The 15,078-nt window shown below is 43.1% G+C and overlaps 1 long non-coding RNA gene across 1 annotated transcript; it reads left to right on the top strand.

The window, feature by feature from the left end:
- The first annotated feature begins 989 nt into the window (after window positions 1-989).
- Window positions 990-5,475, top strand: LOC146523824 (uncharacterized). Its single transcript, XR_014876526.1, has 2 exons — window positions 990-4,314; window positions 4,629-5,475. It is a non-coding gene; the product is annotated as an uncharacterized LOC146523824 (long non-coding RNA).
- Window positions 5,476-15,078: the final 9,603 nt, after the last annotated feature.

Genomic DNA, 15,078 nt, shown 5'->3' with positions numbered 1-15,078 from the left:
TATTCCCACTGGATGTTGTTCCCTCGCTCCACACACCACTGATAACAATGCAATTGAATTCACAGCAAAACACACGATATTCCCACAGCAGCAGCAGCGTGTAACTCCAGTCATGAGTTAATGCCGGCTCCGTAATACTCACCTCACATCAGCCAGGAAGATCAGAACCCCCCCATCACTGACCCCCCCGACCGACTGCCTGAGTCACATCGAGCCCTGGTAAATTTAACAGCTTCGGTACATTTCTGCAGTTCAACAGTATTTCCTTGGCCTCCACCAATAACACACTGCACTGTTAAAGTTCAATAAATATTACAATAAATCATTTTATAAAAAGTAAATGTTAAAGGCAATATGCACTTTTGAATCTGTGAATAGCAGATTTGATTAACTACACCATAAACTGCTGAAACTTTAACACTGTAATGTGTGTTGATGCACGCTCAATCTTCCAAGTAAGGAAATCCCAACAAGTTGACTCTGTTCATCTTTTCAGTGAAACGTTTCATCATCATCAGGTGACTTCTTCAGTCTCAGCTGACTGCAGGTTTCCAACCTTAAAAACAGTACATTTGCACAATGACTGAAACTATTACCACTAACAATGGGCTGTGAGGTCAGTTCCTTGATTATTAATGTGCAAATTCTCATGACCATTGATTGAAGACAACTGATCAATGGCCATGAGTACCATTCACATAGAGTTGCGGAATGGCTGCAATCACAGCATTGTAAGAAGGTGACAGATGTACCCTTAGGCCCCCTCCTCAATTCAGAGATGGTCTTTCCCTTTTCACGTAAATGGCCTCCTTGACTCCCCACTCAAACCAGCGTTCCTCCCTGTACAGGATGTGTACATCCTTATCATTCGATGAGTGGCCTGATGAGGTAGCTCTTCTGTGGGTTGTTTGGTTTCCCCGATGTATAAATCATCACAATTCTCCTGGCACTTAACAGCGTACACTATATTAATCTGTTTGTGTCGGGAGACCTGATCTCTCCAATTCACTTTTTAGCAGAAATCTGGTTTACACCAGCTGTAACCCAGAGGATTCTGCTGCTTTTCACTTTATCTTTGTGTTTAAGCATCACCCAGGAACTTCTGGTGTGTAGAAGTTATGTTTGAAAGCTATGTATTATTAAGTGTGCCTATGCCAAGAGGCACACTTATTACTATTCGTCAGATTTATTATTATTATTATTATTATTCCTCAGTTTCCGCCTGAAATTTTGCAGCGAAACTTGCCTCACAGTTTTGAGACAAGGTTCACATATGTTATATAATTTTGTGGGTCTGGACTAGTATGCTATGACTTTTGGTGTTTATGACTTTTATAGTTTTTTAAATATTTAGATTTTAGTGGAAATTTAGGCCCATTTCTAGGCCCATGAGAAAGATTCAACTTTTGGCCCCATAGAAACAGACTTCATTTGTGGTGTGTTGGCTCCCTCTAGCGGTATGTCGGGGTGGTACGGCGTGTCTACCCGTATTTGCATTACCGTAATGACGACAATGTCAACGGCGCGCACAGCGTCGCTGCTTTCAGGAACCATTGGAATTTTTAAGGTTGCGCGAACCATTGAATAGTTACCGTAACCTCAAGGGTGTATGCTTGGTGGAACACTCCATATCCCACAATTCATAGCACGCCTCTACCGAGTGAAACAATGGCGGCCACCACTTCGTTTAATATATTGCTTTTATTACTGTTTCTAGGTCACAAAATAAACTTTTAAGATATTTTCAGGCGAGAATGTAGGTGTGTAAACGTCAAATATCTGCTCGTTTTGTCAAAACATCCCATATTAGCAACTTACGATGTTGCTGCTAGCGCGGCTAAGTAGCTAGCGCGGCTAGCGTCTCTTCGCTAAAAAGCACCCGGGCTTGGCTTACAGTGAGGCGGCTGACACTTGTTTCACCACCCGATCGCTCGCCAAGAGACTGTTTCTCTCTGGACTTATTTTTCGTTTATATGGGCCGATAATTCATTTATTAATTTCAGTAACGGTATAAACAGTGAAAGGTGGTTGTCCAGATGCTGGTCGATGTGGGAAAAATAACTGAGTTGTTTGGTGGTGGCTAACGCGGAGCTCCAACAAAGGGCAGCTAGCCCTGACAGAAAGGACATGCGGGGAAAGAGACATACGCGGACGCGGAGCTCAATCGTGGATAAGGGAAACCGAAGGCAGGAGCGTGAGGTGAACTGAATTTCAGGTAAGAAGTTATAAACTGCACTCTATTTGGGTCAGATATAAACCGAGTTTAGGTGTAGTTTATTTTCGTTGTGCTGACTTTTTACAATAACTCTACTGCGTGCTATCTAGCACGACGGAGTTTCTATACAGCTGTGTGCGCGCTAAGTTACTGATGTTGAACTTTATGACAGCCTCTCCTGTCATTCTCTTGCTTGTTGAAACTTAAGTCATGAAACTGATCAATGATCGGCTTTTCTCTCTTGTTTGTTTATCGCGCTAAACAACAGCAGCACGTTTAAGGTTGATCAGCTGTTGTTAGAATTCCTTTGATTTTAAATTTTTTAGTATCAGCTGATGTTTGCTGGAGCCACAGCTGAAAAAAGGGGCTGTTCCAAACCAGGAGATGTCCTTACTGAATCATCAGAGCTGAACTGGTGATGGAGAAACAGGTTTACCTTGAATGAGTGACATGAATGAGTTGAAGGGAAGTTATGAACTGTTTCTGAGAGAAGAATAACACAATATCCTTTTTTGTGTAGCTGACAGCTGGTAACTGTGCAGGGGCGGATCTAGCAAAGCTTTTGCCAGGGGGCCAGGTAGAGCATTAACAGGGAAATGGGGGCACAAAGAAATACTTTTCTTTCTTACTCTCATATAAAATATTTACCTTTTATTAAATAGTTATTTGAATCTTACAACTAAAGTTTGTATAATAATACACAAGATTGGCTGTAGGCCATTGTTAATCATTCAGAACACTGTGTAAAAATAACAAAAAGTGAATGCAAAAGTGCATAAATATTTATTTTACGTGTTTGATGTGTGTGGCGGGGCGTGGTCTGCAGTGCCACTGCAGGAGAGGTGGACCCACCTGAGCGGCATCTGCAATCACGCCTCTCAGGCGTAAAGTCTGTGCTCTCTCGGCTGTTTTTTTTTGGTGTGTGTCGGGCTGTGAGATGAAAAGCTACAGCCGGCTGTGTGGGTACAGCAACCATGTGTGAAAAGTGGTCAATAAAGTAATGCTACAAAGCGTGTTCATGCAAACATTGTCGGGTCTGCCGTGGTACAATGGGACTTCTGCTCATGAACCTCTGTGCACAGCGTCTACAAATCGGGGCTGTACGAAGTCACATCATCTTTACACAAAACTATAAGCTGTCATCTGTGAGGCGCGAGCGGTGTTTGTTTTTACCATAGTTCATGGTGGAGAATGGCTGCTCTGCTGAGTTTTGCTCTCTGTAGCCGTATGAATGGCAAACTACACTGATTAGCAGCGGCATAGGCACACTTAAAATTTCTTCTGAAATTTTCGCTTTCTAGTTTTAGTTACAACTCTGTATTCCTGTAGTTGTTTTGAGAACAAACTACACAAGGGTAGGTAGAAACTGATGATCTGTGTTGTAGACAGTTCTGAGGCCACAGAACCTGTGACAAATGGAGACGGAAGGCTGAGATGGTCTGGATATGTGCAGAGGAGGGATAGTGGATATAGTGAACAATAGATAGTGGATGTTGAAGTTTGAGCTGTTAGGTAGGAGGAAAAGAGGAAAGCATAAAGATTAAAAGAAACTGGGCTAATGCTAAAATCTCCACTGGAAGTTCATGATAAATCTCTTTCCACTGTGAAGGTTTTAAATTTGCGCCAAAACGTTTGCTGCCTTACCTGTATCAATGAGCCCTCTGTTTGAATAAAGTCATCAGTTGAATAAGACGACTGTAGACCGTGTTGGGCATGCTCTATTTGAACCACTTCGAAGGTGGGAGCTTTGACCCTACACTGGAGGAAAAAAGTGAAATACAGCAAAACTACTTAGTTCAAAATGAATTGAACTATGAGTATGTGATAGCTATGGCTCTTCCATACAGGTGTAAGGCTACTCCAAGTTTCGACCTGCCAGCATCTTTACTATGGTGAGAACAAGAATCTATGTTGCTCATCAAAGCGAGTGAAGTGGCGTGCACATTTGGTTTCTGGTAATATTAGACTGATTCCATAAGATGTACAAAACAAGAATCCCAATGTTTAAAAGCCTGCTTGAAACATATCTGAACAAAAATTTGCATGAATTTTTCGGAAGGAAGAGACGAATTCTGTAATACTTTTGTTTTAACTCAGACGTGCAGCAAAATGGTAAATGGTAAATGGACTGATTCTTATATAGCGCTTTTCTACTCTCCCGGAGTACTCAAAGCGCTCTATACAACATGCCACATTCACCCAGTCACACCCATTCTCACAAGCACTTTATCTGTACTTAGTGCTTTTTTTTCTAACTACATTCACACACATTCATACTCCGATGGACGCATCGGAGAGCAACTTGGGGTTAGTATCTTGCCCAAGGATACTTGGCATGCAGACTGGAGGAGCCTGGGATCGAACCTCCAACCTTCCGATCAGTAGGTGACCTGCTCTACCTCCTGAGCTACAGCCACCCCAAAACATTCCTTCCAAAAGGATCTGCCGTTTCTCTACATGGTCAAACCCTAAAGGTTAACTTCTCTTTGCTTTAACCAGCTCGTATCACTTACCTAACAGTTACTCTTTTTCATCAGTTCTGAATCCTTCTTTAACCCCATTCCCATAAATGTACAAGATTATACTTTATTATAATGTCTGTACACCATGATAAGCATTGTATGAAAAAGGAAAGAAAAATCAAATATGTCAGAATAACAAATTATCTTAATGTGTTTAAATGTGTCTCGGCTACCAAACTCAGCTAACTTAGTGACATGGCTGCTAGCTTATTAACTGCTAGCTTATTAACTGCTAGCTTATTAACTGCTAGCTTATTAACTGCTAGCTTATTAACTGCTAGCTAACACAGTGCACCTGAATGAGAAGTGCTTTGCTGACGTTTCACTACACAAAGAAATCTGAAGGACCGTAGGACGCAAACAGCGCTGGTAACGGTCGCAGTGATGAACATAGAGCCACCTACCGGCTGTGTTGCTGGCTTCTCAATGAGTCCTAAATCCTGCCGCTCACAGGTCAAAATAAAACAACTGCAGACAAATGTGCGGAGCCGGAGCGCCGTATTTGACAGGAAATTACCTCACTAGTGAAGTCTTTATTAGAAGAACATAAGATTTAGAAAATAAAATAATAAAAAGGTTGAGCCTTTTTAAGTACTGCACTTGATACAGATTTTTGTAATGCTCCAATAAATTCTCTGTAGTAAACTTATTTTAAAGTCACAAGTTGTTTTTTAAATGTTGATTTAAGCCACCACCCGCCCGCCCGCCCACACACACACACACACACACACACACACACACTTTCTGCACAATGTAAGTCAGAGAATCTATGAAGACACTAAAGCTGTTGCACCAGAATGTCTTACAAAAGAGGTTCTTTTAAAAACAAGGGGAGAGCGAGCGACAGGAACCCAGGCAGAGATGATGCAGGTATGATCAGAAACAGTTTATTCCCCGAGGCGGACTGCAGGAAAAAAACAAACCAAAGAAAACACACACAATAACATGTTCTCAATATGCTAAAATTCCCACCGAGACTAGATAAAATTATTCTAAAACTGTTAAAAATACAATTCTCTTCATGCACTAAAATCCCACCCAGTCCCACGATGCAACCGACCCACAACCCAGGAAGAATGTTCCTTTATGTGTTCACAAGCTGGACAGAAATTCCTCTTCCAGTGCGGGTCCACGCCAGTCTCGTCCCAGGCAGACGAGGAGGAGCCTCCTATCCCCGTCTCGTCCCTTCAGTGGGCCCATCACATCCCAGCCCAGCTCAAATTCTGTACTGGAGTCTGTCACACGATGCCACCGTGACTCCCCTCGCGTCATCGCCTTGTAAGTAAACAAATTGGGGCCAGAACCATCATGGCAACCTGGCCTGACTTATAGCCATGGCGACCCCAACACGACTGCACCTGGTGAACAACAGTGGAGACTACTCACAAATGCAGGCAGAGGTATACCTCTGCCCTGCTATCAATCACACACGTTGTCGCCTACTGTCGCAGTTCCTGCTGTCGGGACTGGGTCACCACATCACGCTGAGCGGTCTGTCTCCAGATGAGGCGTCATACCCCCACCATCAGGCAGTGGGTCCCTCGTTTTCCACCTGGCCTTACTGCATTCCTCTTCATATCTGGGGCCTCTCTCCTCCCAGTGCTCAGCATTTATTCAAACAGAATAAAATCATTCAAATAAAAACTACACTCAAATAAATACTAAAAATCAGAATAAAACCAATATAAAAGATAAATACAAATTTCCACTGTGTGACATGAACAACTGATACAAGATGAGCACGTTTTACTTTTGCTCCACTGTCTTTTCTCAGAATCTAAGCAGCCCAGCTCTTACATCAGACTAAAGACATATATTTTATGTTTGGGGTCAAATTGAAAACCAAAGCCATGTAACTGAAAGAAATAAGTAAAATCAAATTCTGTTTTATAAGTGGTTGATACCTGATGTGCAAAATAGTTGGTCAAAAATAATAAGTTGAACTAACTCAAATGGAAGAAAATGTTACATGAACTTAAGTTAGGACTGTTTTCTTTACTTTATTTAATTACTTTGAGCGTTTGGATTTACAGTGTGTAACACAGTGGTCAGAAGGGCCCACGCTGGTCATGAGGTGTCTACAGAGGTACCTGCAGCATCTTAGCAGGCTTCTCTGTGAGGACTGAGTCCTGCTTTCATTAAAAATGATTTGAGATGACGCCTCATCATTCAGGAAAGGCTGCATTCACTGTGACACGCTGACTGTGAGTCGATGGCAGCGCTCGTGAATCAGGAGCGAAGAACCCCAACACAACAAATATTCTGTGTGACGAGGATACAGAGTCACAGATGTGTAAGGTAGATGAGGGATGAGAAACAGCAAATGATGCAGAAATAACAGATGTGCAAAAAGCAGCCAAAAATACAAACAGCCCAAAGAGATCGTGTTTGGCGTCTACAAGAAGATTCACAGAGTTTGTGCGTTCTTTTAGATCCAGGCTGCACACACGTGGGAATAAACACAGCACGACTAAATTCAGGAATTTTATTTCATTATCACCAGATTTGTCCAGAACCCAACAGGCCGAGCATGACTTTGAAGGCTCAGGTGAATGGAGGACATGCTGTGTCTGTCCCCGTCAGTAGAAACACAGTAGAAGCAGCGTGATGGCAGTACATGATGAAGGAATAAATCAACACCGTGGCTCCATTAGCTTCATGCAGATGGATTAACACTTAACCTGGAGCTGTAAATCAGGCGTCTGTCTGCGGGGACGTAAATGTGGCATTGTCGCCGCTGACTTATAGTTACACCGATGCAAATACATCCAGTGCCGCTGCTGTCTTCCTTTAATGAGCTGTCTCGATCAATAACTAATTATTACATTTGCATCTCCTCCTTCTCCAGCCCAGATTTTGATTTTCTCCACACTGAATTAAAAACAAGTCCTGCATCATTCGGACACCCGCAAACTCACACACACTCTGTATCCGTGCATGTCCAGCTTCCTGTTTCACAGGCAGGATAAAGTTCGGATACACTGACATATGGATATTTTTACATCAGTTTGAACAATGCTGGGAGATTCAAATAACATAACTAAATATTGAAAGTGAAGAAAAAACTGACACAGGTGTATCTTCAGGTGCACGTGATCAGAACTTTGTTACTCAGCATTGTGAAGGAGGCTTCTCCCGTTTAAACCTGAGGATTTTGGTTGGTGTGATTCTGACTGTTAAAGACAGAGTGAACACAGAGGTGCGATCAAACGACCTGTCTGAGACCTTCAGATTCAAAAAGATCTCAACAGAATTAGAAATCAGACTTTCCACTGTCCAGACAATAGTCTGCTGTCAGCATGGTCTGATTGTCCACGCACGTGACAGCAGAGACTAGAATAAAGTTCTCTGGCAGATAAAAGTGAATTATCTGGACACCAGAACAGACGACATGTTTGGTATGAAACAAATACAGCAGGAAAAGATCCTCACACCAGCTGTGAAGCATGGAGGAAGTGGAAGTGACACGGTTTGGGATGCTTTGGGATGGATCGAATCCACCATGAACTCTACTGCGTATCAGTAGGAGTATTCATTGGGGCTGTCACTTTTGGAAAGCACCTCTGCAGGAGAAGCAGCCTGAGTGCTGTGTGGCGGACCCAAACATAAGAGAGCCATCTACTGAGGGATTTAAGCAAAATGCAGAAAGGAAAAACGCAACGTCCAAAAGGGGAAACTGAGAAACATAAAGATAGAGAACACACTGACTCAAGTATAGGACTAAAAGAAGAGAAAAATTCCCACTGAGGCAAGAGCTAACGGGAGGATAGTGAGTATTTATACGTAGAAAGTAATCAGGGAAGTGAAAACAGCTGGGAGAAGGAGACACAGGGAAGCGTGCAGGCATACAAGCTGAATACACAAGGTTAGACACAAGAGGACAAGCCACACACAGAAGAGTTCACCTCTAAAGCAACCAAGAACAAAACTAAATACACAGCAGAATACATACAGCAAATATATATATATATATATATATATATATATATATATATATATATATATGAATGAACAAACAGAGACATGCTGGAGCGTGACATAATGTATCTGCTCCATGCCAGCTTATACTGTGTTTAAAGAGACGTTCCTATGAAGAATAAAATACTTCATCATCTAAAACCAAGATTTTCAGAAAGATGGAGAGAAAAATCACAGAGAAGTAAAAGAAAAGCGTCTGAGCTGCAGGACTGCAAGACTCTGACAGGGCTTATGGTGTTTACATTCAGCATAATCATTAGGCTGCACAGCTACATCTGTCACAGCTGGCTGCCGTCACACACACACTCGTACGTTTTATATCTTAGTGAGGACATCTCATTGACATAATGCTTTCCCGAATGGTAACCCTGACACTAAAACCACATTTTGAGCCTTAAAAATGCCTTAAAACTTGTGGGGAACAAGATTTGGGATGGTTGGTCCCCACAAGTATAGTAAGCGTCAAATTTCTGGTCCTCACAAAGATGTACACACACACACACACACACACACACACACACACACACACACACACACACACACGTGGTACCTCTTGTTTACCCTCGTAACACTGTGTAGTAAATCAATTGTGAGTATCGATTAAAACAAACAACACAAACAATGCACATGTAACACACACACACACAGAGTGTGTACATGTACTGTACAGTGTGTGCTGTCACACATGCTCAGATGATCCAACACAAACACCTGCATTCAGGCGGCTGTCTCTCGCCCTCCCTCTCTCTCTGCTTCCATCTGCTGCATGCTGACACGGGCTTAGCATGAGTTACATTTAACCCAGTCGTCCCGTTGTGTGTGTGTGTGTGTGTGTGTGCCAGCGCTCCATCCACGACTAATAACCCTGCACGATATTAAAGCAGCAGATGGAAAGAGGAAATCTACAAAGACTGAAGCAGTCTGTAATTATCAGGAGAAAAATATCTGCTCAGGATGTCATCATCATCATCATCATCATGAGCCAATCAAACATCTTGGACCTGCTGATGGATGCCATCATACGCCGAAACATCCACGTGTAACAGTAACGAGGCTGCTGTGGGTCTGACACAAACCTCCTGCTGTAAATTTCATTTTAACTAAAACTCGTGGCTTTGTCCACGGGTCACGCCCCCCACTCTACACATGTGTTTACATGCACACTGGAGCATATCTACGGGCCGATGCCTCCTGTCAGGTGGCGTCCACGTTGTGTTCAGGTGTGTCTGCTGCCACACCTTCAGTCCAACTCATTAATGTGTGAGTGCGTTAATGTCGGTGCCATGCCGGGCCTTCGGGTCAGTACCGGAGCTGCCGGCGTTCACAAAAGTTTTCCTGTTTCCAGACATCCAACATCCTGATGTGTGGATATTTCAGTGACAGTAGTGCAGTGAAGAAGATCACTTATTCTTCCAATTCAAATATTTTTCCCTCTGAGGTGTAACGACAGGATGTGGGAGCTCATCGGGTCACACTGGACTGCATATTTTCAGCTGTTTGCTGCAGATGAGTCACCACAAAGTTTGTTTCCCCTGAGCCAGGCTGACCCTCTGCAGGTCTTTGTGTTTTCACAACATTCACTTTATGAGCTATAGATTCAGTAAACTCAAATCAGAGTAACTGTCACACACACGCTAACTGTCACACACACGGTCCCTCTGAGGAGGGCAAGCATCAGCTGAGAGCATCGGACTGCACAGAGATCAGCCGGTGGGCTGGTTTGGTGGGCAGAGTCACAGAAGGTTCTGGTCCACTTAATAATAATAAAGTGCTGCAGAAGAGCAGAATCAGTGATGAGCAGTCAGAGGTATTCCTTGGGGTCAGGCTCCTGCTACGTTTCAGACTACGTTTATGGATGACGTACATCAGGCTGTGGTAACTGCAGCAGCCTCTCTGCGGACTGTCAGCTGGTATTTTATTTCTTGTCACTGTAGCATTAAAGCGTCAGTGCGTGTTTGTGCCTCCGCTAAACTGTAATTTTATAATTTTAGTGATTCAGGATCATAATAACAGTTCCTCGAGTCAGTGCTGCAGTTTAATAAGTAAAGGACCTGAGGACATGTTGGCTGACACTAACCACACATTAACCTGTATGATTAACCCCACACAGATGGACTGTTGGTCATAAGTGGATAAATATTTATCTGGTGATAAACCGTTCTGTGTTTATGCATGAGGAGAACCTGAGGACAGAAGGCATGGGGCTGTTGTTGTCCTGCACAGAACCAGCGTCAGTGTGGCGGATGGCGGTGGGACTGATCCATATCCTGCTGTGAGCTGAATAGAGCCACTTGTGTTCAGACTGGAGGGAATACTGATGTACGTGTTCACACCAGGTCTCACCTGCACACAGACAAGTTAGATGAGGAAGAAAAATCAGCTTCATTCTTGCTGCACAACACTGGATTCTGCAATTTTATATCTGGAAGCAGAAAAAGCAGCGATTCCACAATTTAAGTGCCTCAAATCTAAAAAAAAAAAAAAACTTCGACATTTCATTTGAAAGGGTCTCCTGATTTTTACTCACAAAATTCTCTTTACTTTGAAAAGAAAGACTTTCCTGGTTCAAACCGGCTCTCATTAACTGTTCCCCAGCTTTTTAAATCTAAATCTAATGTAGTGCTGCTGTGAGGCCACACCCATTAAAGCAGCTTCATTACAACATCATTTTACGCTGATTACTTTCATTATGTGATGGGAGTAACTCTTTCGACATCTGTGGGAGTTTAAAGCTCAGATGTGTGAAATGTGTCTGCTGCTGTGAAGAATCCACTGAAGTTTGAGGGCAGTTTAGTTGCCTTCACTGAAGTCCCATCTGCTCCACTCGTTGCTGGTTTTACTGCTGGCTGTGGAAATCATGCACACTGAGCCGGATCCTTCTTAACTGCGTCCATACATGTGTGAACACCAGAACCGGCTCAGCCTTCACTCTCACAGCGCCTTACAGAGGTCTGTGTTAAGATGCAGTGATGAAGAAAGGCCTACATTCAAAGCTCAGCCTCGGTGTGTGCACATGATCCAGATGTTGTTTCATTTGAGTGACTGCTTCTGATTATAATGTTTAAAGGGGTGCTGAGTGTAGCTCAGCTGTCACAGAGGTTTGAAGCACTTCACAGGTGGGCTAACACCCACCTTTGACCCTCACAAACACATTTAAGAAGCAGGAACATGTTGGTGACACACACACAGCAGCCGCCGCGTTCAGCTGAGCAGTGAAAGAAGATGCTCTCTGACTGACACTGTTTTGGTGAGATGACCTTATTGCTGCATATGTTGCAAAACAGTTTCTATGCAGAGAATGCATCACTTTGACTGGAAACATGGTCATTGCACAATAAGAAGACTCCCACAGTGGTCACACAGACAGGCTCGGTCACAGCGTTTTCCTCACAACATTTAAAAACTGATCATTTTACATGTGCACACAGCTGCTGCATTTGTTTTAGCTTTGTAGATATCAGCTAGATATATATAAAACGGAGATGATATTAATGTCTAAATACTGTTTTCAGTAATTATCGAGGTCACACACCGGAAGTAAAACTAGACCCACGCTGTCACTGTGAAACTGTCACATGATCAAACATTCCAGAGTTTATTAGTTTCATCATATTTTCAGTAAAAGCTCACAGAAACAGGGAACATCCAGTAAGAGGAAATTCACATTTGCAGATATTGTTGGAGTGTGTGTGTTTGTGTGTGTGTGCGTCAGCTAAGAATTCCTGACTTTAAATATCTGTGTGCATGATTATACATCATTTTGAGCACAGAAAATTGGCATGTCACTATACTTGTGGGAACCACCAGCGTTATGGGTTCCAAATGTCCATTCCCAGTTTGAACACATGTTTGAGACTCAAAATGTGCTATAACCTCAGGGTTAGGGGTAACCAGTCATTTTTCAGGGTTAGGGGTGAGGGAAAGCATTATGTCAATTTGATGTGCTCGCTGAGATCAAAAGTGTCAAGTCAAGTGTGTGTGTGTGTCTGTGTTTGTGTGTGTGTGTCAGATGCTTCTCCCACCCATCCCTCAGTCCTTCGGCTGACCCTTGATCCTCTCCAGCCAGAGAGATAAAAGGCTGATGGGGGAATGGGGGAGCAATATAAAGACCTTCCCTTGACACCTCCTCCTGATCCTCCCGCCTCACACTGCATCATTTTCTCTTCTCCCACATCCTCTGCTGTCTCCTCCTGCACCTCCCTCACTAATCACTCTGTCCTGAAGGTATTTTCACAAACACACCTCCTCATGTCTCAGCAGGTTTAGCTAACCCAGCTAGCTCTGATGTAATGTGAGTGAATGTGAATGAACTTCAGCCTGCTGTACGCTGCATGAGCTGATTACGGAGCTCTGACCGCCGTGTACTTTCACTTTGAGTTTGTACTGCTCTTTATTAGGCTCGTGCATGTTTATGAGACTCCAGCAAATCTAAATAACTCGACTCGAGCTTTCACTTTGCCTTTGACACTCATATATTTCTCACACTGGGTGGAGTGGCTGTGGCTCATCTGCAAGTTGGAAGGTTGGTGGTTCGATCCTTGGCTGCTCCAGTGTACATGCCAAAGTATCTTTGACATGATGCTGAACCCTGTGTTGCTCCTGATGTCTACATCACCGGGGCCTGAGTGTGTGAATGAGACATGAAGCAGAAAAGCTCCATATAAGAATCAGTCTATTAAACACAGCAGGTTCATTTCTGTTATCATCTCCCTTTGAATGACCTTTGCTCTGCAGCAGTTTGTTGATAATAGACATTAATAACATGTTTTTTTTATAGCTTTTTCAGATGCGACCACATCTCCTATGTGTGTCAGTGATGGTTTTACCCATTCCAGACTCACTGGGTCTGTTATAAGGTTACAGACAAGCTCAAGGGATATATAAGTGGCACAGAGAAAAAAAGACACTGGGCAGTGACAACTGAACATGTTTTTGCTGAATGAATGTATAGTAACAATAAATGTAGGTTTAATAAAGTAGAGTAACAGAGTAATAATGAACTGCAGTATAAACTGTGCAGTAAAAACTGAAGTGATTCCCATAGCGTGACAGCGTGATTACACCAATCCAACCGTCTGATGGCCGTCACTCTGCTGTTATAGTGTTTGAACTTTTGTTTGATTCAGATATAAAAATCAATGCAAACACACCCCAGCCTAGTGTGTAATCAATATGGCACTCCAACGTGTGCCATTTACAGACTGCACACAGCCCTGTGCCCACAGCCAATAGGAAGCATGCTAAATGCCTTGCTCAAGGGCACTTCTTGAGGTCGTTGTAATTCACCTTCCAGAGGAGACTGATAGCGTATCAGAGGCCAAGGTCTTACATGGCAGCTGAAGGTGCTCCTGATAATCCAATCAGCAGCTGTGATGACAAAAATGTCGTTTGCTTAGGTGAAGTGGACTTGTGGCCTTTTCAAGGGCTAAAGCACACACCGAGCTAAATGTCACTACAAGCGCTGTAATTGGAGAGCGAATAGGGCAGAGTGATCTTACCATCAGGTTTTTCCTGGAAATAAAACCCTGCAGTGTAAAATACTGGACCGATTTCAGCTTTTAAGTCGCTGGAATCACATCAAGTTCTCTCATCTTCACCATAAGGATGCGTTAACGGCCACACCTGTGAGCGTTCAGACTGAAAATCACCTCAGGGGGCTGTTGTAGTTCGGGCTTGTTGCTACAGACTGTAGATGAAGTGATCTAATTCAAACCAAGGAGTTCATCTTTAAAGCTTATCGGATGCTACACAGCAGCTCCATGCAGAATTTTGCAACTCTGAAAGATGAGTCATGTTTTTATACCTCTCGGTGTTCTATCAGGTGTAAGCTAGAACATAATAATACAAAAGTCACAGTAACTCAGAAAGCTTGGTCAAAAGACCGAGACCATGACAAAAGCCTAAAACTGTGAGTGAGCGCCTCACCAAGGCAGCCTGGAGGCTACCACAAAAGAAAAATAGTTTGTAAAAAGTCTGCATGGCCATATTTGAGCTTCAGCCAACCACAAAAAATCTGGAATGTGGAATGTAATTGTGAAAAGATACCACACTCTGTCATGTGCACTATGAAAAGCATCCAACCAGCCATCTTCTTCTGTGTATCCAAAATTAGGTTTCGTGGCTAAAATGTAAGTAGGTATTTTCCTGGTGGAGTCCTTATGACCAGGCATTCCCAGACCTTGCAGAGCTTGTAGATGAGTGTCCATGGGACTCAACATGGATCTGAAAATACCTGTGCAGCGAGGGATTGGACTTTATGTGTCTCAGGCTGGGTGGGTTGACTCCAGGCACAACTTCTACTGTGATGTAATTTCTTTATTTGGATGAGGCAGTCTGTCTGCATATGTTCTCAGTCATCCAGGT

Source organism: Neolamprologus multifasciatus, chromosome 2 (assembly GCF_963576455.1).
Source record: "Neolamprologus multifasciatus chromosome 2, fNeoMul1.2, whole genome shotgun sequence".
In the NCBI taxonomy this organism is placed as follows: Eukaryota; Metazoa; Chordata; class Actinopteri; order Cichliformes; family Cichlidae; genus Neolamprologus; species Neolamprologus multifasciatus.
Note: the sequence above shows the minus strand (reverse complement) of the source record. Positions and strands in the feature narration are given on the sequence as shown.